The sequence below is a fragment of the Nyctibius grandis genome, chromosome 4 (genome assembly GCF_013368605.1).
Source record: "Nyctibius grandis isolate bNycGra1 chromosome 4, bNycGra1.pri, whole genome shotgun sequence".
Classification (NCBI taxonomy): Eukaryota; Metazoa; Chordata; class Aves; order Nyctibiiformes; family Nyctibiidae; genus Nyctibius; species Nyctibius grandis.
In genome coordinates, this window is record NC_090661.1 from 79912895 (window position 1) to 79939159 (window position 26265).

General features: G+C 35.8%; 1 protein-coding gene across 2 annotated transcripts in view; it reads right to left on the reverse strand.

Moving 5' to 3' along the window:
* LRMDA (leucine rich melanocyte differentiation associated) overlaps nt 1–26265 on the reverse strand; it is a 700798-nt gene that overhangs the window by 272749 nt on the left and 401784 nt on the right. The gene's annotated exons all lie outside the window — the stretch shown is intronic.

The following is a 26265-nucleotide window of genomic DNA, read 5'->3' on the forward strand; positions in this document are numbered from 1 at the left end:
CAAATTCCACATTATTAGTTCAGAAACAAGCAAACATGCATTCAAGGGAGGCAAGTCAAACACACATCTTTTCATCCTAGTTTGTAAAGTCTAACAGGCCTGGACATAAATAACCACTGGATAGGAGCCTTCAAGAGAAGGGCCAAGAGGGAAAGTCCTTGAAATACTGCAGTCAAAGGGGATAAAAAACATAGCATTTATTTTATGTGGCTGAAGTCCAACAGAGGAAACATGAAAAATAAATACAGATTATACACACCTTCCTAAAAAATGAATGGAATGCACTAGAAATGTGGCATAAAACTCATGTAAAAAACCACCAAAGATGAATTCATTAAGACAAGTAACCTAATTGCTTTTTAGATAACACCTAAATATGTGCCAAGAGTCTGGAACGAGGAAGAGGAAAAAATGCAAGAGGAACCATTTTTGCTGCTTCAATTTTATAATGTTGGTCTCTTTATTAGATCCACTTCACAGGTCCTAAATATTTTTCTGTAAAGATACGACCAAGTCAGATGCAACTGTCTAGCTATCCTTACTCTGCGTTCATTTTGATTACATCTCTTTGAGGTCTTCATTTTACAGACAGTTCCTTTACAGTGCTATGCCTTTCTAAGAATTGTCTTCTACTAGCTTTACCTAGAAAGTGGCTCTTTCAGTCTCAGTGAGTTGGTTCAGGTTAAAAGCAGCAGAAGAAATAATTCCTCAGTTTTGTCCTGGGGGAACAACGCAAGCCATTTTTCTGTAGTGTACACTTGCCCCTACTCTGAGCATAGATTGTGACACAGTTTGCATGCTTCCATATTGTTAAACTCCAGGATGTATTCCCCCGCTTAAGCGCCTTGAAGCTATGCGAATCTGAGGGCTATGTTGTTATACTGAGTTTTGATAGGCAAAATGGCAAGTCATAGTGGAAGTTTAGAAAGCTCTGGTTGCTGCTTCTCAGATAAAATCAGAGTTTGACTGCACACATATGCTTTCTTTGCTACATCTATGGGAAGCTGGAACAAAAAAGGACCAACTTGGAATAGAGATCAACATGCACCTCTTCCCAAGAAGAAGGTCACTGTGCTTATGCAAATGGGCTCTGAACTCAGGTAGGAAAGAGTGCTGCTATTCCTGCTTCCCAAATAAAGTCAGTGGAATGACCATTCTGCTCTACCAGTATCTTTAAACCAGCTTAGTTTAGAACAAAGCATAACAGAGGAGACATGGGTGCAGAGAGCAACCATTTTCTGCTGGGTAGCAAAAATGACTGCTTCTCAGCTATGACTAACATACACATCTTCACCCTCTGCTCCAATGGTATTTAAACATAAGACGCTCAAATGCTAGCACCAGTCTCAGATGAGTCTCCTGCCCTCCTGTGAAAACTCATGCCTGCAATCAGATAAGCTTAGCCAGAACAGTAGGGAGCAACAGGGGCATGTAAACAGGCACTGCTTGAGGCAGTGTTTACAGCAGAAACCCAGTCGGCAGAACCCACCTCCCAGGAACAACTCAGAGGCTAAACTCACATGGTCAAAGTTTAAAAATCAAAGATCAAACTAAGCCCAAATCAAAACCACAATGTAGGCACAGCCAAAATCATCCCTATTACAGATATAGCAACTAGAAGCACCATGATTTTACCTTGCAAAGTGAAAGCTGACTCTTGAGATTAATATCTGAGTACATAAATGTGGCACACATCTTCAGAACATAAATAACAGATCTAAATACCTATGCAGATTCCAGGTGTCTCATCACGTATTTACCAATGTAGAAATTATCAGTAACCATTCCACATTTCCCAGCAATATTGATACATGAGTTGAACAGCAGCAACATAAAATGAATTCTTAACAGTTCCTGCATCTGTGCATAATATAAGTATTATTAAGCTTTCAAGAGGTAACAACATAGTCCCAAACGTACAGAAAAATTGAGCAGATTTCCCACAGAAGTTGAGGCTTACACTTGAAAACCAGCTACTCAGTACTACTCTTGCCTTGCCCTTTTAGCCAGAGGAAGTTATTTTTTGAACTGGGAATATGCATACATATACATAGTATTTTTTCTCCTTGAAGTTTTAAATCTCTAACCAGCTTCAGAGATTTAAGAAATAAAGTAACTACCGTAAAAATTGTATCTGTTCAGGTAAATGGTCAAAGGGAGGATTTGCTGTTAAGAATTTCTTTCCTTCCCATGCTGCCCACTTCATAAATCATAGGACCTGTCAACCATGTCCTGAGAAAGTTTTGGGCTGTTCTGACTTGGGAATCTCTAAAGACAACTGTAGGCTTTTCAACAATAACACAACACACTGACTCACTGAAATGGGAAGAAGAAGCTTAAAAGAATACTGTGTTTTGTCACAGGAATGGGGCTGTTGTTTCAAGACAGAAATATTCATTACTGTTTGTAGTCCACATTACAACCTGCAAGGCATCAACACTCAAAGATATTTGTACTTTGTGAAGTACAGACCCAAAGAAACAGACTTGCATTTAGAAGTCAAAACTACTGCTACTTGGAAAACTACACGATTCAGTGGCACTGACAGCATTCAGGTTTGTTGAACTGATTAGAATAAGATCATTTAATGGTGCATTAGATGTAGATCTTGCTACTGTACCGCAAGTTACAATCTGCCTTGTCTGAATAAAAATTTTAAAAGCACACAAAGAGACATCCACAAAAATAATTCATTAGAAGCTGATCTACCAAGAAACTAAACTGGGAATGCAATTCATCTTCCTCTGAATACTATGTGGACAGAGATACCTAAGATAGAAGAAGAAAAAAAAAGTAATGGGAGTTGAATTATTCTTAAATTATTGTTTTTTCTGTAGCATATATCCAACTGGGCTTCATTGCTGAAATTATGAAGTTCTGCTTTTGTTTATGGCATTCAAAGGATTGACCTGTCCCCTCTTTGACAAAGGGACAAAAATATCCTCATCAGCCTGTAGATGTTATCTCCTGCTACACACTGCAATTTTGCTTAGCATAAAGTTAATATGAAACATACATTAACATTCTATTTGTGGCTAAAAAGATACACTTAACAATTTGACTTTTCATAGTCAAAGACTTATAATTTGTCCTGTTTCATACTCCTTTTCCTCTGTCCTTAACTGTTAGGTGGCTACCTCATTTAGCTGATAAAAGTCTGGGGAGGCATGCAGTGGTTATTTCTTACATATGGAATGATTATTTTTTTACTGTGATGAGATACGAAGTTCATACAAATCTTCTGATAAAAAAAATTTAATGGAACTTCTGTAGCTTTCTTAGTAAAAATTACCTTTTACTTTGTATTTTCCTATCAACTTTGAGAAACAGTGTAATGTTAACAGTTTTCTGTTTCAATATTAGCATTATATTCCTTAGTTTACATTTTTATGTAATATGTATCTGTAAATGCACTTTTTATTTATATCAGATTTCACATTATTTTTGAGCTTTCTTCACCATATGTGCATGTTTTTGTGGTTTATAACAGCTGATTCTTCCAGCAATCCTAAAATCACAGGAGTTTTCTCTACAGTTGTCTCTATACAAATAAATCATTCAGGTTTTGCATTTATTTTTCAGTAATGTTTTGGGCAGAGATTCAGGGCAGGGAGAGAGAGGAAGATATTTCAGCTCAAAATTATTTCTTATTGGTACATATAAAGCTTTTGAACTAGTGACATAACTGAAATCTTGACAAGCCCAACTATGAGTTTATTAAATTAGGTATGAAACTTTCCATTCTGTACTAGGTGGGGGCAGCACGTCCCTCCAAAAATAGTGATGTCCAACTATCTGCCAGGACCGGGCCACTGAGAGTAATTTGTAGCTTGAATAATAGTAGGCTTTTTCTGAAGCCAATTGCTACTCTGCAGTCCTATCTTAATTGGGAAAGTAAATCTAATTATTTCTCTCCTGAGGCAGAATTCACACTACTCGCATATCCAGGAATATGAAAGCAGAATATTAACTCTGTAAGTTGACTCCCTTTGAACCTCCACATGTTGCCAGTGACCCATCACAGCTTATTAAGACCATCACCAGATAAGACTGACTACCTATAATAAGCATAGTGGGTTTTGCTCAAGTGATTTACAGCAAGATTTATGGAAAATTATTTTCTACTATAATCATGCTAGAATGAGTCTTCCGATGAACAACAGCTCTTCAACTCAGGAGTATTATCTCCAAATACCTTACCTACTTCACAAAGAGACTACGAGGTTTGCTCAGAAACCAAAGCATAGAAGTACTTAAACTATTTTTCAACAGTCTGTGACACAGTTTTAATATTGTTAAATGAAATTAATGTTTAAAATATTTCTCATGAAATATAAATAAACTGAATAATTTTATGCCTTAAATGTCAATACAAATAAAAATGAGTCTTGTATAATGCCAAAATGCTGGTTTCTTTTGGCATGAGCAAACCTTATCCATAACCACTATCAACTGAAAGGATTCAGTCGTACAATTCTTTGAATGACTGGTGCAGCTATTCTATTATGAATTTTACTATGAGAGAAAAATCACTGAGAAATATACTCCTACAACAAAGCCATCTGACAATTAGGTAATTTCTTGAAATCTCCAGTAGTTACAGCAAACACGCTTTCAGGGATATCTTGACACACGATACATTTAAATAACCACTATTTTCAGTAGATTTTTTTTGTCTTTTTTTCCCCCCCCCCCAAACACAACTATCTTACAGACCACCACAAAGCCATTCTTATTCAGTGAAATTGTTATGCAACTACTCTAAAGGCATGTTCATTTATCTAAAGGCTACAGAATCCAAAATCTAACAACAATACTTTAAGAAGTTAATATGACTAATTATTTCATCACCTTACACAGAAGTAAAAATAACCTGCAATTACTGGCTTATCAAACACAGACGGATTTCCTGGAAATGCAAGGAATTTTGTGCTTGGTTACTTTAATGAAACTTAATCATAGGTAGAGAAAAGAAAAATCAGGGAAATTCTCTGACAAAAGGTGAATTTGTGCGAGATAAGGAGGTCACTGAAGAAATGTTCAGGAAAAGTGACACACTTGAAGGATTAAAAAGAAACATTAATGTCTTAACATCATTCCAACTGAAAAATCATGTGTTAGTAATGTAAGTGTACATTAAGGCATCTCTGCTTTTAATGAAGAGTAGGAGGGGCTTTTATTCTTAAAATCTGAAGATTATAGAGAAACTTTGAATCTTAAGACGAGATTTTGCGGAGTTTTGCAAAATCATCAGCAGATACAGATGCATGCAATTATGAGACAATCTTTGAACTGGAAGTGTTTGATAATATTCTTTCCCATCACTTCACATCTTTTGGAGAAGTTCTCTACAAAAGCCAATTGTTATTGGTCACTTCAGCTGTTTTGAGAATTTCAATTCTTCATTGTATTTACAAGAGCATAATGCAAATACTTTTAAATAACAAATTTAAAAAACAAAACAAACAAACAAAACAAAAAAAAAAAACCAGAAAATCCCATTATATTCAAGAATCCACACAGGATGATGGTATATTCACCCTTTTACCTCTTGATCTATCATTTGCAATCTATCACCAGGTCTGTAGTGGGCAAGATCCCATTATAACACTCTTCAGAGACCAACATCCATGTTATTGACAGTATTCATATCAGTTCATTGACTGAACATTATGCTTTTAACAGTTCAACAGAGAAGCTGAGAACTGAGTTGACATGGCAGCTACAGCTCTTGAGGTTTTTGTCAATATAAGACACAGTACCCTAGCAGAGCCCATGTGTACAGAGCATGGATAAAGTGACTTTGGCCATCATCTGTATGAACTGAATATCTAACTCATCTTTGCAATGCTACCTGTCCAGTGCATCTCAAAAGATGTGAATTCATTTAACTGTCTTGAAATTCCACTAATTTTGACATTTAGACCCAGCAAGCAATGCCTTAACTCCAAAAAAGAATCTAACCTATATTAGGTAATATAATCAAAACTAACTGATCTCTTTTTACATGCATTAAAAGGTTGTGTTAATGTTACACTTGGGGCCATTATAAATGTCTACATTGCACACATTTAGGATACATCAAAGTTTTACCACAGTCATTATAAAAATGTCTCTTCAAACTATTTTTACACTAATAAGATGGTCTTCAATCGAATAAATTGTAGTTACAGAGTGATTACCACTGTTAGAACTTACATTTAGTTCACAGGTTAGTACAGTGATGGATAACATGCAGGGGAAAAAATTAATGCATGATTCAACTTTACAGTTTATCACTAACCAGGTTGATTTAAGTCATAAGTAAAAGTTGAAATGTCAAATCTACTTGGAAGATATAAGGTAATAGACATTCCACTTGCTTCTGAAGTGCACAACCAATAACATACTATTATTTATGCAGACAGGATAACACATTCTCTTAGCCAACACTGCAACATATTTTGTCTCAAATTAGCCAGTAAATCACTATTGCAGAAACTATTAACAATCATAAAGCCTTCCGAGTTTTACAAGGTGTTCATAATGGGCCATTCCGTATGATTTATATGAAAAACATGACTCAGCTCTTCAAATGCAACTAATCTGTGAACACAGGGCTTGCTGTGTGACCTCTTGTTATCTTTGAGATGATACGTAAAACTTAGAGTTTTGGCAATCTTTCTTAATATTAGTCAGACAAATGCAGTGATAAAACACAATACTCACAGAGTTTCTATTAAAAATGTGTTCACTTTTGATGAATGAGGCTTACATAGAAATGCTATATTTTAAATGGAACTTAAAGAGATTTCAATACTAGATAGGATTAAATTCACCCAGAAGAACTTTAAAACAGGCATAAGCAGTAATGATCACCAACTACCTGGACCTGGGGATGCAGTTCTTCAAAAGATAGAAGCTGAGGTTAACTAAACTGGTATCTATGGAATTACAACTAGCAAAAGTCCCTGACTGTCATAAATGTGTGTTAACTTGGCATATTTCAACTGCTGAAGTGGTCAGGAAACATAAAGCTTCTTTAACTGAATTGTGCTAAGGCTTCAGATATGGCTTTCCTTTTGTGCAACATCTCTGTAATCGAAATATTTGCATTATCTAAAATTTTCTTAACTTCACTCAAGATGATGTACTTTTCTGATCCCACAAGGCAAATAAATAAAAACTGCTTTACACTTCTAGCTTCTTCCCATCCAGTTAACACTCAGTCTTGTCTTTTCTATGTTTTTCTTGGGTTTTTACAACTTTTTCTATCATTGCTGCTCAAAGCAACTTATAGGCATGTTATTTTAACAAAAAGGGATAGTGGGTCTACTGTTCAGACTTTCCCAGTCACCTCCTCTCCACAGCTACAGCCTGTTTTCACTTCTCAGGAGCAGCTGCTGCAGTTCTAGTCTAGTCTACTCATCACCTAGCAAAGTGCAGACCTAAGGTGACAAAAAAAACCAGATCTCCTCTTTATAAACTAAATTACTATATTTTAGAGTCAGTTAAAAAAGAGAGAGAATTAGAGAAATTTTTTTTAAAAAATTAATCTGGAAGAACCTGGAGGTATGATTGTACCGAACTAACTTTAGAAGTGTTCAGAAAATGAAATTAAGCTAAATAAATTAAAAGTTAAAACCCTACACTTGCTATTTTGAGACTCACTTCCGTAATGACCTTAGTTAGATAATCAAATACAAATGAAAAAGAGAAAAAAAGCCCAGTTAACAGAAGAAAACTCAAAATGAACTAAGAGCGGAGCCAATTATAAAACTTGCAGTTAGCAGTTCCAGAATCGTCTGCAGGAGGTTCATTAAAAAAAAAAGTCAAATGTCTGAAACGAAAACAGTCTACGGCATTTATAGTCTTAGGGGTGCAACAAGCACATTATACAGGGAAACAGTTATTCTTGAAAATATAAGCTTTTCTCATACAGCCTACATTTCTTCTTGAGTGGGTGGCAAAGGGGAGGCACAGCAGAAGGCAAACTAACCCAAACTGTTGTGACTGCAAATAAAAGAAATGTTTCGGTGTTATGGCATTTTCTCACTCTATAAAAATACTTTGATCGATCGTGCCCTTCTGACATCATCTTTAAGATTATTCCAAATCCTACCATTTATGTGAGTCAATCTGCCCTACTTTGGGAAGCAAGGACAGGTAGAAAAAGATAGAAAGGGAGATGTGAATATCTTTGTTCCAAAGAAAAGAAAAAAACAATGTGTGTGGTGGGAGTGGCTCTGAACTGAGGAACTGCATTCATCAATTCTTATTTCAGAGGCAGTAATTAGAAGGAAAGAAGATTCACACTGCAACAATTGTCTCTCAAAGCCTCTTTCTTTAAGTGTCATAGAAGGAATTTGTGACCAACATGTTCTAGATACATGGGAGGGGAAAAGAGACCAATGAAACGGGAGGAACTGTTTTCCAGATTGTATAATCCTCAACTCAAGGGTACACTTAAAATATGAGAATATGATAGTTTCAGGAGCTACAACCCTCTCATTTATATTACTGCCAAGAGAACACTGTAGGATTCTGAAAACATAGCAGAGATTCAAGGACAATAAATAAATATAACATTAAAGGAAATGGTTGTTTTGGAGGTTTGTGGTTGGATGGTTACTATAAATAGACAACCAGATATGCAATGGCTGGTGTCCCTTATGTGGCATATGTGACTGTACTTAAACTATACTTACCCTTTATATATGTCTGCAAGAATAACCATAAAGTTATGCTTCTGCCTGGAAGATCTGTCTCCAACGTTGCCAGAGGTCTGTACTATGCAAAAACACACTTTTTTGTTTTCTTTATCCTAGAAGCTAACAGTAATACAAGTAATCTTCAGCCTACTAGCAGTGTTGGACCACTAGCAGGCCAATGGTTCCCAATATCACTATCCTGATGCTAGTTCATTCCACTGCTACTGTGGGCAAGATGTCTGTGGCAAATATTCATTGATTTATATATATATATATATGCATGAGTCAACTATGAAACACAATACTTCTGCATAAACACAATAAAATCAGGAATAGTATGTATTTGAGAAGGAAATAGAAAAAAAAAAAATCAGCATTAGCAGCCATATAATCTCAGACCAGCATTGCTCCATTAGGTATGGGAGTCAAGAAAGCAGGGCTGGCTGTTGATAACCTCATCAACGGCCTGCGCACACAGAAAGCAGCTTCAACATTAACAAACATGCTAATATGCCTGAAATCAAATAGGCAATTACTCTGCTATTTCCATGAATTCTGAGGCAAGTATAATTTGATAGTTAGACATTAATAAACCTGTTTCATGGATCTTACCACTATCTGATAAAGCAGCTTTCTTTTACTCTCTCTTTAACGTTATTAAATAAAGTAAACTCGTATCTGGCTAAATAGGCTTCATGAGTTCTAATCTTAGCCTAAAGCATTCTAATGCGTTGACTCTTCTTCAGTAGGGCTATATAAATATTTATAAAGACTTCACATGAAGAGAAGATCTGACACAGGGCTTTAAAAGACTTCTCAACATATACAGAACCTAGAGAAAGAAGAGATTTTGTAAAGAAAATGCAGCTCTTAGCCCTCAAAAAAACCCTCTTAAACCCTGGAGGGCTGGTAACAGTATACAAACATAGGTCTGAATCTGCACACAAGATTCGCATCAGGGCCACAGTACCAGCCCTTCCAGTAGTGATATCTTATGCTCACAGGCTGCCTTACAAGTATAAGATTTTCTTCTTACCTGGCCCCTCTGCTTTTCCTCATAGGCAGCTTTTTCCATGCCCCTAACAAAGGAGAAAGTGATTATGCTATTTTTCTGACTTGTTTCTGAGTGGAGAAGAGCCAGCACTGAAAGCCTACATGAAAGCCGAACATGCAGTCCATTCTCCCTTTAAAAAATAATAAGTCTTCTCCAACACTGTCAGGGTTTAAAGCTGGGCCGGCTATTAAACCTGTGGCAGATGCTCTCTGTTAACCCTCTCCCCCCCCCACCCTAAGGGAAAGGGAAAAGGGAGAGAGACTTACAGGTTGGAAAGTTAAAACAGTTTTAATAAACTATAGTAATGAAAAAGAGTATAATAAGAATAATAGAAATAATCAAATATATACAAAACCAAGATCGAGAGCTTGGAAATCCTCCTCAGGCAGAGTTGCTCCCCCCAGCACGGGCAGAGGGGAAAATGCAGTAGCTCCCTCTGCCATCACACCTGCAGGCTTTTAACTGGAGAATTGGCAAAGCTGGTACCAATCAGTGGGAGACAGGAGGGCCCGTCCCTCCTGGGCCCCACCTCCAGGAGGCGGTGGGTTAGTGATAAATAGGAAAGTGAGAATGACATGTATGGGATGGAATACCTCGTTGGTCAATCTTGGGCCACCTGCCCCATCTGCTCCTCCCTGCATGTGCGACCCCCCTTCAGCTCTTCACTCGTAAGCAGTGAGGAATTTAGCAGTGACCTTGGTTTCTCTAAGACTAACTGGCCTGGTTTGGGCCAAACCAGGACAAACACAAACCACATCAGAAAATGAAGTGTTTCTTTGAATATTGCAGAAGAGAACGCACAAAGTCCTGTCTCCACTGATAAGACAAATTGTTTCTGGCTACTGCACTGCAGGCAGGATTTTACTACAGACACAAAGGGGTGGCCCTTCAAGCTAGACCCAGAAGTTCAGGGTCTAGCTTACTTACAGGATAAGTAAATTATTTATTTTATTCACAAAAGCAAGTTTCTACCAACTAAAACTATTCCACCATGCCAATATATAAATGAGAAAATGATACACCAGCAATTTAAGTTCTTCTCCATCTTGAGATCAAGTAGCTACCATTTTCAATTCACATGGCATATTAGTATTTGATTAATCTATTTCTTTAAGAGAGCATATGAAAGAATAATATTTTCTGCCACAGAGAACAAATACATCACGTATCCAGCTAAACACCAGCCCTGATAATGCAGTTTTTTCATCATTATTATCAATACAGGGACTGGAAGAGACTACTCTCATCTTCATGCAACTATAGTACAGGCAAAATCTTCAATTGAACCTTTTTTCCACATACAAGCCAAAAAAAGATCCCTGGTTTTTCAAATTTGCAATAGCTGATCTACCTACATACAACATTTCGACATCCCCTGACTGAAAACAAACTTGAAATTAATTTCCATGAACCTTCTCTTTGGGATCACTGGACAATCTAGATTGTAACACAACTGCTTCCCAGCTGTAAAACTGCAAAGAATATTAGGTATGTGCCTTATTCTCCCAGACCACGCCATCCCTCATGTTAACTTCACTGTACCAGTATCACACAAGATTTATAGAGCTTGAATTAGTGCGTTTTAGGCTTAATCAGATCTCCATAAATTTTCAGTAGTCCTACTATGACAGACTCAGCCAGTGATTGTTGGTTTCCCCTGCATTCTGGGCAGAAGCTAGACCAGGCTGTAAAGGACAAGACAACCATTGGCTCTGTATACAGCAGTTTTTACAAGCCAAACCATATTCCACCAGGGGTTTATCAAATCAAAAAATAGACTTCCCACTTGCCAAAATATGACCTCAAGAGGACAAACCAAGTAAGTTCTCTACCAACAACATATCTATTCATTTCTACTTGGGGGAAGGTAGAGGAGAGGATGGAGAAAAAGAGCACTTCACATAAACAACAGTTCTTCAGAAGTTCTCTCCAGAAAAATTGGTAAACATATGGTGGAGAAAAAGACCCAAAAGCTACGTTGCTGTTGCCTTGAAATCGATAAGTTGCTATGAAAAACAGTATCTCTAGTTTCACGTTCAAAAATAAATCAGGAAAATAAAATCCATTCTGTTGTTTTTCTTTCGTTACTTTGCAACTGTCAATGGCCTTGCAGAAATGCTTCCCAGATAGTTAGGTGTGTCATTTACTGAGAAACCATGCACCATTCTGGTCTGGAACGTGAACTCAATTTAAAGATATTTTTCTATTCACAATCTGAATTATTTTCTCACCTTGTAAGAATTCTCTACAGTCAGAGATAAACAATAAAATCCAGAGTACTCCTATCAGCAGATTACCTGTATAGCTGCTGCTGAAAATCTTGCCAGGGCAATATTTCTTTATATTTAGAGGAGAATGATTGTTTGGTTGCTTTGAGACTAGAATCACATGTGCAGACATTTTAATGAGTTCTGCTTTGGAAAGGCTATTTGACATGGATGGCACAGACCTATGCTTGTTTCTCTTGCTCACATTGACACAGCAGACTACTCCTTCAGAGTTTATACAACAGGAATAAAAGTGGATTCAAAGGTTTTCTTCACATGAAAGAATTTTGTGCCATACATACAGTGCCTTTGCCTATTCCTATTATAACATTCCATCTTTCAAAATTACACACAACATCCTTGACTTGTTATTTAGAAGTAAATAGCACTTTAGAGCTTTATTCAGACCATAAAGATACAAAAAATCATCAGATAAGAGGAAAGGAAAAAGCTGGGGGACATTATACAAAAGCAACAGAGTTATAAATTTGAGTAGACCTGGGGTGATGGATTAATATTGTGGCCTGTTAGATATCTCTGGAACAATATGCAACATGAAACAAACCACAAAACTCATGTCAAAATGCATGCAAAGTGAGCAAGTTCTCCAAGAATAGCTCTAAGACCCAGCACCACAAATATTTTATGCTTTATGTTCAACAATCCAATGGACTTGACCTGTAGCTAACTGTCAAACATGCAAGTGACATCCTGTTTCAAACTCAGGAATGCTATTTTTCCACAGAACTATGTACAGTTTCTTCCAGTTCATGCTTGATGGGCTTAGGAGAACAGGTAGAACAAGAACATTCATTGCCTCTACCGTTCCATTCTTTTTCCTAGAGAGACTACTTCCCTGATGTTAGTACCTCCATCTCTCACTTTAAAACAAACATTTAGTTCACATTTTCTGTTGGCAACTAATAATAATAATAGGCTGGCTGCTTACTCATATCTAAACATTTTACATAAATTTCCAATCATTGGTGATTGGGTAGTACCCATACATCATAACGACACAAGCTTAGTGGAAAACAACAAAAGCAATACAAAGAGCAAAACTATTATTTTCATATAAATGCAAAATGTTACAGTGAGAGTCACAAGCCACAGTCTGGTAGCAAAATAATAGCAGGAAAAAAAAAAATAGCAGAATGTAATAATAGAAGATGACCACAATCCACGCACTTATGCTAGAGTGGATCCTCCTTGCTTCCAAGAATTACCAGTTAAACTCAATCACATTCACTTAATACCATTGAAGCAGGATCCTGACTCCATAGCATGACTGGAGATAGTTGTGTATTATTTCAATAAAATGTTTTTCTTCCTCATTCACATACTTTCTCTATGTATTCACACTAACAGTCCTTTTGATAAATCCCTCCAGAAAATACTTTCATAGCTCTTGTGTAGCTAAAGCTGCACAACTGAGTAGCAAATATAAATGAGCTTTCTACAGTAAAACTTAAGTGTTCATAAGAATTATAAGGAAAAAAAAAAAAAGATTACAGGTTCAGCAATGCTTCTGGGGTAAAATGTATATTTGTGATAAATGTATCAAATCGCCTAAAAACTACACCCATTGAAACTTCATATTTAGGCTGATTTGTTTCCAAATCATATAGACAGCACAGTTGTGTACAATCTTTAAACAAGTACAACCACAGAGAAATGCTGAGAGATTTAAGAGAAATAAAAACATGATCAGCTAGTTTGTAATCTTCTTCTCTCTTATTCTCCTCTCTATAGCTGCATTAAATTGCCTGTTGAGAACAATAACATATTTGTGCGTTTATAGGTAGAATGATTTGTATTATGTAAAGATTTGGCTAACAGAGCAAAGATGCATTCACACTGAGCTGGATTACACGCTGTTAATAATTTTCTGGATGCTCTAGGGGACCCATAATTCTGCAGGACTACAGATTAGCATTTGAATATATGTTTTGTAATACGTCTCAAAACAGACTTTTATAATTTACTTTTGCCATTTTGCTAGAACCACACTAACCAGAAATCAAATAATTGAAAGCATTTTGGAGGTAAAAGTATACCACAATCAAGTTTTTATCCCCCACCCCCACACACTCTTAAGAGTACACAGAAAATCTGTCTTTTCTGACTCCCACACCATTTCAATAGTTTTCATTAGAATGTCAGACTACCTAGAATATGTGATGAGGCTTGCAGTACTGTTCTATGCATGTTGAATAAATGGGTAACTCAGCAAGCAAACCAGAATCTGTTGTTCTGAATAAAAGCTCAAGCTATCTATAAAGCTGGTTTTGCTGTGGGCTAGCTTCTGTTTCAGAAAGTATTCATAAAATACATTATTTTAACAAAATTAATAAAATACCTCACATTGTAAAGCTATTTGTAAAATACCTCAAAATATGCTAACATTCTTTTGTTATCGAGTATAAACTTCAGCATAGACCAGACTCCCATATTTCTGTTTTCACACAACACTGAACTCTTGGCCACCATTTGCTAAACATTGAAATCCTTTGCAAACTGTGTATGTCTTTTCATGATTTTTGAAATACTTAGTACTTCAGAACAGTCTTAAAGTATACGACTCTCTAACAAACACTATATTCTCAGACAAATACAACTGGGAAGCATACTATAGTGTTTCTTATTTAACAAATTACTTTTCTTAGCATTATAAGGTTCACCTAGCAAGTACATATTCACTGGACAAAATATACTTTTCATGACCTTTGGTCCTCAGTTATAATTAGTTGTCTGGTCCCAGTTGCTTAGAGTGTAAACAAAGCCTGATAAACCCACATTGGCTACATGTATTTATTGCATTACAACACAGCTGCCAACTGCCTAACCATTCTAATAAAAAACTATTTTCTAAGGTTTATGTTTTATTGCATGTATGACTCCCTTATTGGATAGCATTTTGGAGTTGTGGAAAAGGTTATGAATTTAGAAACTGACTGCATTCATATCATATTTAAAACTTAATGCTATTTTATTAAAGACATATGGGTCTCCAAAGTACACATATTAAATGTCATGTAAGAAAAGTAGCAGTTTAAATCATGGTCAAATTCATTTTTGACGTGACTCCTGAGGCTTCCCAAGATCTGAACTATTTCTTTGTAAATCTGGCAGTTTAACCACACTCATAAATCACTTTCAAAGCATATTATTTCTTAATTTTACTGCATTAGAGAGCATTTGGCCTACACAGTGGACTGTTTGTAACCGTTATGTGAACAAAGTTGTATATTTAGTCTTACAATGTGGGAAATAAAAAAAAGTCTTAATTTCTCAATCCTGAATTTACTTCTTATTTTAACCCAAATGATACATTTCCTAATGAAACTCACCAGAGTAAGATATGTAGGATAGTTTACTGTACTGAAGTAACAGAAAACTTCATCTGCTTCTGCTTCAAGCTCATAAATTAGAAACACAAAGGCAATTGTAATTTAATCATTAAGCAAACATCCCACAGGTTCCTTTACAAGAAAGAATGCCTAAGGTTTTCAAGCCCCACCAAGGCTGAAAGAGAAATGAATCATCTTTGGGACAATGCACACGTGTTTACTAGGCACCTTGACAGAATCACATTTGATACATTAGAACTGAAGCACACCTTAAATACACTTAAAAATTAAATGTATGTAACTTAAGGGGACATTCCCTGTCTGCTAAAGTCACAAGAAACTCTGGCTCCAAAACAGATCATTCACAGAACAGGATTCAAAGAAATGTCATTTTTGAAACATGATTGAAATTTACTTTGTCTGTCAGAGAAGTTCCTAATGGCAGAGTTAATTACAATTTGTATGTTTTCCTGTTCCTGTGAATGACAAAGATAAATTAGAACAACTTACTGTAAAAGCTTTATACTCTCACTAACTCCTTCAAATGGAACACCAGTCCTCAGTCACAAATGTTTTTGAGCTTTTTATTCACACAATGAACCTCTCATTTTCCCTTGAAACAAGGATGCATAACAAAAGTCACTAAATCTTAAATGTTTTATGTCAGCTCCATTGTCTGCAAGATGGGCAAAATGCTCTTCAGTTAAGCTTTTCACGAAAGTTAAAACATCGGTCTGTAAAGTGGACTGGAAAATTTTTTAAAAGGGAAAAAAAAAAGAAAATTCAAAGTTCAGAGAAATCACAACATGTGATTTTGGTGGATGATTTCTTAAAAGAGTTTTAAAGGGTGCTTGGATCAGGAGAAGTTTGTGTATGCCTTTCACCTAGATCAATAAAGATTCCAGGTGTGCAAACTGACTATATAAGAACTATTCCACTGCCCATAAAGTCAACTGAAAATCTGTTGCTTAGTTTAAAACTGGGTAAGATTTTCAATGCCAGTCTGATTAGGATAAGCTATAATTAGCACTGTGTTCTGCAACCAGGCACAGAGTTCAATAAAATTATTCTCCCTGTATTTTAACACGATGAGGTTAGCATCAGCTTCAGCTAACATTCAGGAACTGGAATGAGAAACTGTAAGTTCAATATGATTTTAAGGGAGCAGGTGAAACTGCTGCATCCTTTTCCTTTGACAAAGGAAGCAGTTTTAGAAACTCATTAGGCAAAAAAGTTCAGGATTTCTTACAAAATATCCCTTTGGCCTATACATTTCCGGTAAGAGTGAAAACAAAGGGAGAAATATTAATCCTTCTCTGAAAACAGATTATTAATTCTTTGTCCTGAAATAACTCATAAACCAGCTACAAACTGGCGTGCTCTTAGTCATTAATGAAGAGAGAATGACTGATACGCTTGAGCTCTTAGGAGATGACCTCATCACTACCAGCCCTATGTGCCTCTTGGACCACACTCTGGCTGATGTTAGTGCGGGGGAAAATTATTATTATTATAATGTTCTGGTGTTCTTGACCTGTCAATATTTTGCAGCACATTGTCTTTCTTTTAGCGCAACAGGAAAGGCAAGAATCAGCTGCTTAAACACAAGCTTCTACTGTCGTTTTAGCCACCCTACAGTATCTGGGCCCAGCCTCCCATGGTGGCTCCAGAAAAGCTCGCATCTCTCATAGATACTTACCTGCCATCCCTACAGGGACCTGCTGAATACTTTAGGGTATCTGAAATGGCACTAGACCGCTATTTTTAGGCACTTGCATTGTTTCCAAAGTGATCAGAAATATTAGCCAATACCAGGTGCATCCATTTAACCACTCCTTTTGTTCCTGTCCTCTCATTCCATGCATCTAATTTGACTATGGTAACACTAAAAACAATCTAGCATTCATTTCACAATGAGACGCTATATAATGTGCTTGCACCACATTTTATATGACGAAGACATGGTCCTTTACCCCTTAATATAATTTAGGTCTTCACACCTGAACTTGTAACCTGCAGGTCGCTGTAGACTGTTCTTCTTGACCACAATCCCACTGATGTCAAAAGGAAACACGTGGAAAATAAAATCCACTTCTGTAGAATCAGGGACTACAGCGTTATCATAGACATCATTAAAAATGTAATTGTGCAACCAAAAACATTTTGCTAATGGCAAGCAAAACAAAAGAATACTAGGGGAATAACAACTTGCAGAGAATGACATGTTGAAGGCACTCTATTCCTTATTTATTTATTTACTACTTTAGTCTGGATGTAGAAACTTCACTACCACAGATTTGTCAACTACACCATAAGAGAAAGTTTCTTGAAAGATTTACATTAATGAAAGAAAGTAATACTTCAAGGCAGAAAAGAAAAAAAAAAAAGATACAGTCATTTGAATCACAAAGATCTGGTAAAACGCTACAAATAAATACTTTCTGTTCTGCTTCCATGCTCCCTAAGAATCAAGGAGAGTGGAAGAAGGCAAGAGGAATTCAGGAGGAAATTTACAGCAGAGAAATAGAAAAGTACCATGAAATACAAAAAAATTACCCTGTAAACACTGGGGGAAGCTTTAAGTAATTTAGATCCTAGGATGTACCAACAAGAGAAGAGACTACTGAAAAACACAACAGTACACAGAGATGCAATGACAACAGCTATAATAATGTATATAAGGTTATATATAGATTATAAGGTGACTTGCAGTTATTCATTTCATGGATGTGAAATTGAACATGAATGTTCAATTAAACAAATCTTATTATCTAAAACTCTATAAACCTTTAGCTTTTTTTCCTTCTTCAAATTATGAGCAACCTAAAACTACATGGCAATGTAAGCTGGTGTGAAAGAACAAGTCATAATTTTGCGAGCATGATATAAAAAATTATTCAAAAGTTCACAATGTTGCTTTGTATGTGAGAATCACCTTTCTAAAAACCACGCAGTATAACCTCTGCCGGGGAGGACGCCAATGAATTTGGTTAAGTTAATGTAAAATACAACTCTGTATCTCATGATCTTCCTGATAGCATGTTGTCCCTTACTACAAGATACACTACTGAGAAGATCACAACAAATCATTTTTGTCTTCATATACAGTGGTCCTTGTGACCATATTTATCTCTAATAGCTGGTGACCTTTTGATGGGTCAGTGAAACAGTGAAGCCAGGTCTTAGCATATACGCACTGCAGAGCTTGCTGTGAACACTATATGATATCCAATCATAGTCAAAACAAGCAATAAGTATAAACTCAGCCATGACAGTTCTTTCCAACTTTTGAACCAGGTGCTTCACATGTACAAAATTACATGTAGACTCTTTGGTAGTGGTAATTTGCCACTGATTTTCTCTCTCAGAAATATTGCTGTGACAAAGCAGCTTTCAGAAAAAAAAAGAATATTTTATAATTGGACTTTTGTTTCCTGGCTAGCAATTAACATTTTCTAACCATCACACTTAAGACTACTACTGTTTCAATGGGAATGACTCATCAATGTGATTTAAAGTACATGAGACATACAGTGCCTCAAAGTCCAGGAAAAAACAACAGAATAGACATAAGCTGGCCCAGAGTTTTACCGATGACATATTAAATACAATTTTTTTTTTGACAAAATGCAACATATGAACAACTCCTATGCCTGACAGTGGTGTCATCTGATAATGAGATCCATTGCATTAGTTCTTCTGAAAAGAGGAACTACAGAAGAATGAAGCAAGCTCTGCTTGTACTGCAGCAGTGTTTCCATTTCCAAAAGAAAACCACACAAAATTAGAGGATAAAATTCTAGCCATACTGATCCATCAGGAATTTAAACCAATCCTTATTCTTGCCCTACTGTCTGATATCACAGTATTACATTCTGCCAAATGGCATTTTGTTAAGTAGACTGAATTGGCTGATTACAAGACAAAAGCCAGACCATATGCTTGTAGCATCTAATAACTGAAGTTTCCTCTATAGTTCTGAACACACAAATAGCAAAAAAAAAAAAAAAAACAAAAAACACAACAGCAGTAATAAACAAGTTGTCATGCTAATGGATGTGTTAATGGTATACAGTGCCTATTGCCATTCATCAGAGAACCTCCAAATGCTTTACAAATATTAAATAAGTCTTGCAAAGGGATCAATTTGCTCACTACTACTGAAAGACAGACACCTTTCAGGTGCAAAGTAGCAGCTGGTTAACTAGCACACTGCAACACTACATAACAGTTTAGGGCAGAAGGTGGAGAAGAATGCCTTAGTAAATTGAGACTGCAGAGAAATCCATGGAGGCAGAATGTAATTACCTGAATTGGAATCAGGCCAGGGCTCCAGGAGTAACACCCCTTCCTATGTGAAAAGTGCATTGGGATCATTAATGGCTAAAAGGACACTGGCTTCATGACAACCATATACTTTTTATTTTTTTAAAAAGAATCATTTTAGGAAAGAGACATCACCTTTTGCATTCTGTATCTTCAATAGCAATTAGATACTGAAATGTATAGTCCACATAATACTGTCCCAAAGAACTAAATATATATCAGTTTTTCAAGAATTATCACCACAAGAACAAACAATGAAGAACAGTCTGTCCCCCTACCCTAACACATATATGACCCACACGTGACTATTCTTCCTTCTTGACAGCTGGAATTAGAGCAGGCTAAGCAGAGAGAATACACTCCTTTCCTATTTCAGCAGCTGCATGTTTGCAGCTTAGGCCCCGCTGTTTAAACTCATTGCTTTTCTCTCATTTACTGACTGAGGTTCTTTCTCTCTCATCATGTGACCTGTCATATGTGAAGAAACAAAATAGAGCAAAAAAAAAAAAAAAAAATCAACTCCTTTTAAACGTCTTAGCTTGCAGATTCAAATATTGCATGCAAGCTTCTTACCTTCCAAGCTCTTTGAGGCTCAGATTCCCATCTTCAACTTGACTATCATAACTGCCTTTGCTTACTCTTTGGGTACTGACCCTTCTCTTCCCTCTGTTAGCTGCTTTTTCCCAAGCCTGCCTTTCAGTTTGCTTTAATGCAGCTGCCCTCACAGGCACTTTGAAGGCAACTCTTTACTGACTGGCCTTAGCAGACTGCTCTAGATCCTGTTACTACTTTCACCTTTTCCATGAGCAAGAGCTTCCTCACATGATGCACAAATTCACAGCCAGATCAAATTTAGTGTTAGGTTTCTTCACTAGGACAACATTCTATGTAGCAAGTGCAACATTGGTCTGCTATTGATCATATGCAAAAACAGTGGGATCTATTTCACAAAAACTTGAACCAAAGAATGGAGTCTATGGGTCTCCTGCACATGCACATTTAATTTGATATATAATCAAAGGAAATGTAAAAGAAGCTATCAAATATTGCTAATTATGGAATTATTTCATCCAAAGACTACATATAAGGCAAGATCCAGACTACAGTAGCACTGCTTGTTGACCTGTATCCTTATATACTGTAACTGTATGTTCATAGGTCCACATATCATTCTCCAGTGTCTCACAGGTGTCTTCTATAGAACTTCATTAGCAATTTGATGAAGTACCAGCTTTCTGCTTATTAGTCTAGTATATAACTTCTCAGACATGCCCTTAAGCCCCTTATCACTTGCACAGCTACAATAATTAATTTCCCATTTCTTAAAATCTCATGTCACTAATTTACCCTACAAGCACCATGAGACGTAATAGCAGTTTTTATCTCTCAACATTGAATCAAGACATATCCATATTTTGGGAATTGATTTTTTTGTTGCTAGAAAAATTGAGGACAGCTTTAGTGACCTTTTTAAAGTCTTCTGAACAAAGTATTCTTGAATTATGAATATCACAGCTCAAATTCCATTTCTAGATTCACTGGGCTTCGTGGTAAGCTCATGCACACATACACATACCAAATAGCTATTACTGCAATGTGACTATCAAGGCGACATATTCTCAGGGACAGAGAGGTAGAAAATACTGTTTGATGTTTCAAGGACTGGATCATATCCAAAAGTTTCTTCTGGTCTTCTTTTCAACTAATCAGATAATACAGACATACAAGAATCTAAACTTCCAAATTAAATTAAAAAAATGAAAATGTGGATCAGTATACCATAAGGAATCAGAAAACAGAAGGAAAAACCTAAGGTCATCTCTCAGTTCTCTAACACCTTGATTACTTCTTGATGTTGGAATTTCACAATGCTTTTCTTATTCTACCACATTAATCATCACACCTATTCCCCTGCAGGCCAAAGAAAGTCTTAGTTCAAGATGTCATGCCCTAGTTTCAGAAAATAAGTAAAATCCACCAGTTTAGAAAAAAACATGCAAATGTTATTCACAGACAATTATTTAATTAAATTTTATACAGGTATGTTTGCTTACATTTGTTTTGGATCATGGCATTTGTTTGAGATAATGGGATTTTTTAAATGAAAATTTTTAAATGACTGAACTTAGCTGTGTCAGCTTAGTTCTAGCAAGTACCACTCTTGTATCTGGCAGATCCTCCTGAGCAATGTTTTCTTCTAAACTGTCAAAGTGTTCATACAGAGGAATATAAATTCTGGCGCTTTTTTCCCAATTATTCTTTGTTCCTAATTTTGATGAGTCATTGGGGGATTATGAGCCAATCATGTTATGAACTCTGGCTTAAAATACTTAAACTTTCCAAAAAGCAAAATGGATACTTCAGTGTGCCAAACAGTAGCATGACTCCTACAATGTCATTGAAGTCAGTATTATTTATTGTATCACAGTCTAGGTTGGAGTCTTAAATTCATGACATTGTTCTGTTTCAACACGTGAAACTTCGACATCTGGACAATAAGAAACCCTATTATGTAGAAGGTCTCTCAAAGAGGTATCTTACTAGCTAGCAGTTCATTGACTCAATGATTCTTTACACTTTAAAAGCCCTTTGCTCTATGTCTACTTCAAGTGCTGTAAGTTCATAAGCCAAGATCTCTACACAATGGTGCTGGTAAAAGGAAAAAAATTGTGAGCAACGCTGATGTTCTCCAAAGGTTTATCTGTCACCTTTTATTTACTTTTTAAAATCAGCCCCATTTTCCTAACTTAGGAAGGGGGGGGAAAAAGTCAATGAGATGCATTAGCAAAAATGCCTTGCCTAAATTCTTGGAAGCAGATAGGATACATATATTTAAGAAAAATATAATTCTTGTTAAATAGTTAAGGACAAAATTACTAAAATCACTCCTTATGCCTCATCTGATTTTAAGAGAACTTGAAAAAGCATATATCAGCATTGTTCACTTTAATGAGCTTTTCCTATGACCTTAAACACAAGAATACTGACAATGATCCGAAACCAACACTGTAGATTTTAGCTCACCTTATCTCTTAAGCTGTACTGCCTAAATATTTACTCTTCCTATCACAATAAAATAATCTCCCTCTACCCTCCAAGTAACAGTGTGAGCAAGAATCACATACACTCCTTACATGAAATGCAGATATTACACTCGCCTTTCTGCTTAAGTGTCTCCATCTTAGTTCCTTAGAGAACAAAATGCTATGTCAGGTTTTATAATTATAAAACTTGTGATGAAAACAATGCATCTGAGGGGGGAAAAAATTCAAAACATTTATACTGACACTTTTGTTGCACCAGATTTCCTTTATACCCAGTGGACAAGATGCTCTTGGTAAAGTTGCAAGAAAGCAGAATAATTCCACATAATATTAATTCAGTTACTTGGAAGTATACTCATGGATACCCACTGATGATTTGGTCATATAAGATGCAAGACTGTTACATGTGACCAAACGCACCCTGCTTGCTTTTGCCACTATAAATAAAACTGATAAAAATGTTAACTTTAAAAATGCAGTAGGCTAAAAAATAATTGTTGGGCAGAGAGGCTGCAAAATACTGGGAAATATACGTATTTTATAAAAGCAAGTGCATTGACCCAGTATTAAGCAATTAAATTTATATTTAAAGAGACCTATGACAGTATGTATCTATTCATAGCAACACACTTCAGATATAATGGATATATCCACATTTTATCATCTAGATTAAATGATCAGGAATATAGACTTTAAAATATGAAATTATGATGTGCTTTGATACATCATAATTTCATTTTGTTTATTTATACCATATGCAACCTAAAAACATGGAGTCTTAAAATGTATTCTCAAATCACATTCTGTTTTGCATCTCTGTTTTAAAGACGAAACAGTTGGAAGGACAATTCATATACCTATAAACCAAAGAAGGGTACAGTTTTAAATAATTATGTCAAGAAATGACAACTGTACTCTTTGTAGAAGCAGGCATGAATAATTACAAAGCTGGGACATAATTAAACTATTTTGACTGCTGTATTCTTGAGCTGTCTTTCTGATGCAAAGTGCTATCATGCCCAGAAACACACTTCACACTGGACAGGCATCTTCCACTTTGATCTACACTTATGCCAGTGAAATGAGGTCATGGTCTGGTCATTAAACAAGGCTTCCTCATCTGGCTCAATGCCTCTTATCCAGCCAGGCCTACCCAATCTTTATTAAAGTCAGGAATGATACAATGCTCAATATTTTGACAAAAGAAAACAAACATCACAGAATAATCAAGTTTAGCTCACTTACATAGCAAGATGGAACACTGCATTTGTAACATTAAACTGTGTTCTAATAAATTACTGCATCTTTTTCCATAAGGCAGTCATATCACAAACATGCATTTTAAACAAAGGATGAAATGAAGCAAAGCACAAGAAAGTGCAGTGTTCTGTTAAAAAAAAATGAAAAAATAGGGAAAAATGAAAGTAAAAAAATGTATACAAAATAAAATATTTATGACTTAGTGATGACTGGTGATTGCTAGATACGTTTGTATTTGAGTAAACATAAGCTAGTCAGATGGAAATTTCTTGCTTTTATTCTCATTTTTTATATTTTTTCTTGGTGGGGTATTCTGCTCTCCCAAGTATTTCATGTCAAGACTAAAATGAAAACAACTCCCCACATCACAGCCTCTTTAGATCATCGGTCTGCTTTTTATGCTGAATAAGCCATACCATCTCCTGCTTATCATAATGGGGAAAAACCAACCTAACATAGGATTTTTTGGGTGTTTTTCTGAAAAATCAAGTCTAATAGGCTCTCTGTTGTTACTACATCTGGCAGAGCAACGTTTCCATGTGGCATCCACCAACATAAATACTAATAACTCCAACTCCATTCCTGGAAAGCATAGGCTGACACAGTGTCTACTACCTTAAGGGGAAGGAAAAAACCATTCCTGGGAAGTTCACTATCAGCAGGGTCTTATATCCCTAGGTCAACTTCTTAGTGAGTTTTTCTGATGACCAGTACTGGATGTGCTGCAGTCTTCCTCTTAGTTTGGATCAAGGTGTACTCTCCTCTAACTAGTTTCAGAAAGCTTAGAATACATTACCTCTAGCTGTCTGTTAAATTTGGCTGAAGCTAGTCAAAAATCTCAACAACTATATGGGAAGGGAACTGATGAACCAACAGAGCACAAGATTCAGGAAACATGAAGGCAGAAGAATAAAAAAAACATTATGTATTGAATATATACATAATATATATATTGAAAGTACAGCTATTGTGCACATCATCTTTGTGATATATAGAGGAATGCTGCTTAATATAGTCTTTGAGTATACTATAAATAGCTATATACATACATATCTGCATCTGAAAACATATGCAGAGAGGAATCTACAAGTGCTCTCAGACATAAAAAGTCTGCATGCATGCATACTATAAGCATGAATATGCTAGGAGAGAAGCACAAGTCCAAAACAATTTTAAGAGGTTTATAATATCTGTTCTGCAGCCAATTTAATATTTATTTTAAATTAGCCACTTCTGTAATATGTATATAATATTGTATGATGAGGGCAATTTTGTAGCACCTTAAGAAGCATTAATTCATGCCATGAAAAGCGTTTACAATGATTTTAACATCAGCAATTTGTACCAAATCATTTATAAAGAAGAAAAAAAAACTTTAGCATGGCAATAACAAGAGTAAATTTGAGCATTCTGCAAATTTGCTGAAATAAATGTATGTTTTATCGTAAGACTTAGTGGGTAAATAATTCAAAACTATACAAAAGGTTCAATTGCAGATATAAAAGATAAAGATGTTATCCCTACATTTGTGAAGTAATTTACCCTTAGCTATTGACTTGAAAAGAGGTTTCGTGCAGAAAAGGAACTTCAAATTTAAGAAACAGACACTTTTTTCTTCTCTTACACTATTAAGTTGGTTAAAATTCAAAGAGCAGACTCTTAAATGAAAAATCTAATTGCTAATAAAATTAAGAAAACACTTCACCAGATCCAAAATCTGATTAGATAAGAAGAATTATAAAAGACAACAACATACGTATGCTACATCTAACACATTTCAGCTGTTGCATTTGGCCAGATTCAGCAAAGATGGTTTGCTGTCAATAAGATATCCACAACAGCTTAGAAATAAATTATTTCATTTATTACATATATCAAGCTGAAATAACTAAAGGTAGTGGTAAACAATACATCAAAGCTATTCTTGTATCAGAACTCTTAACATTTTAGTAGTTATAAATGAATCAGTCTGAATTAATTTGTTATGCACTGCAACTGTACTTGTGATAATGCATTTATCTAGCAACACTGTTAATGCTACCAAACACTGCATTTCCATAACTGCTACATTATTATTCAGCATTATTGGAAATCTGCAATAAATTATTGATGGTATATTTTAAAAAACAAAACAGGAAACAGAAAGCAAGCAGACTGAAAACTTGGGTGGAGTTTTAAGAAAGATCTGCAGCACTAAAACACTCTGAAGCTCAGATTGCTGTTATCAGGTATTGATCAACAATGGAAAAAGAAGGTAAAGTGGAGAATTCACAT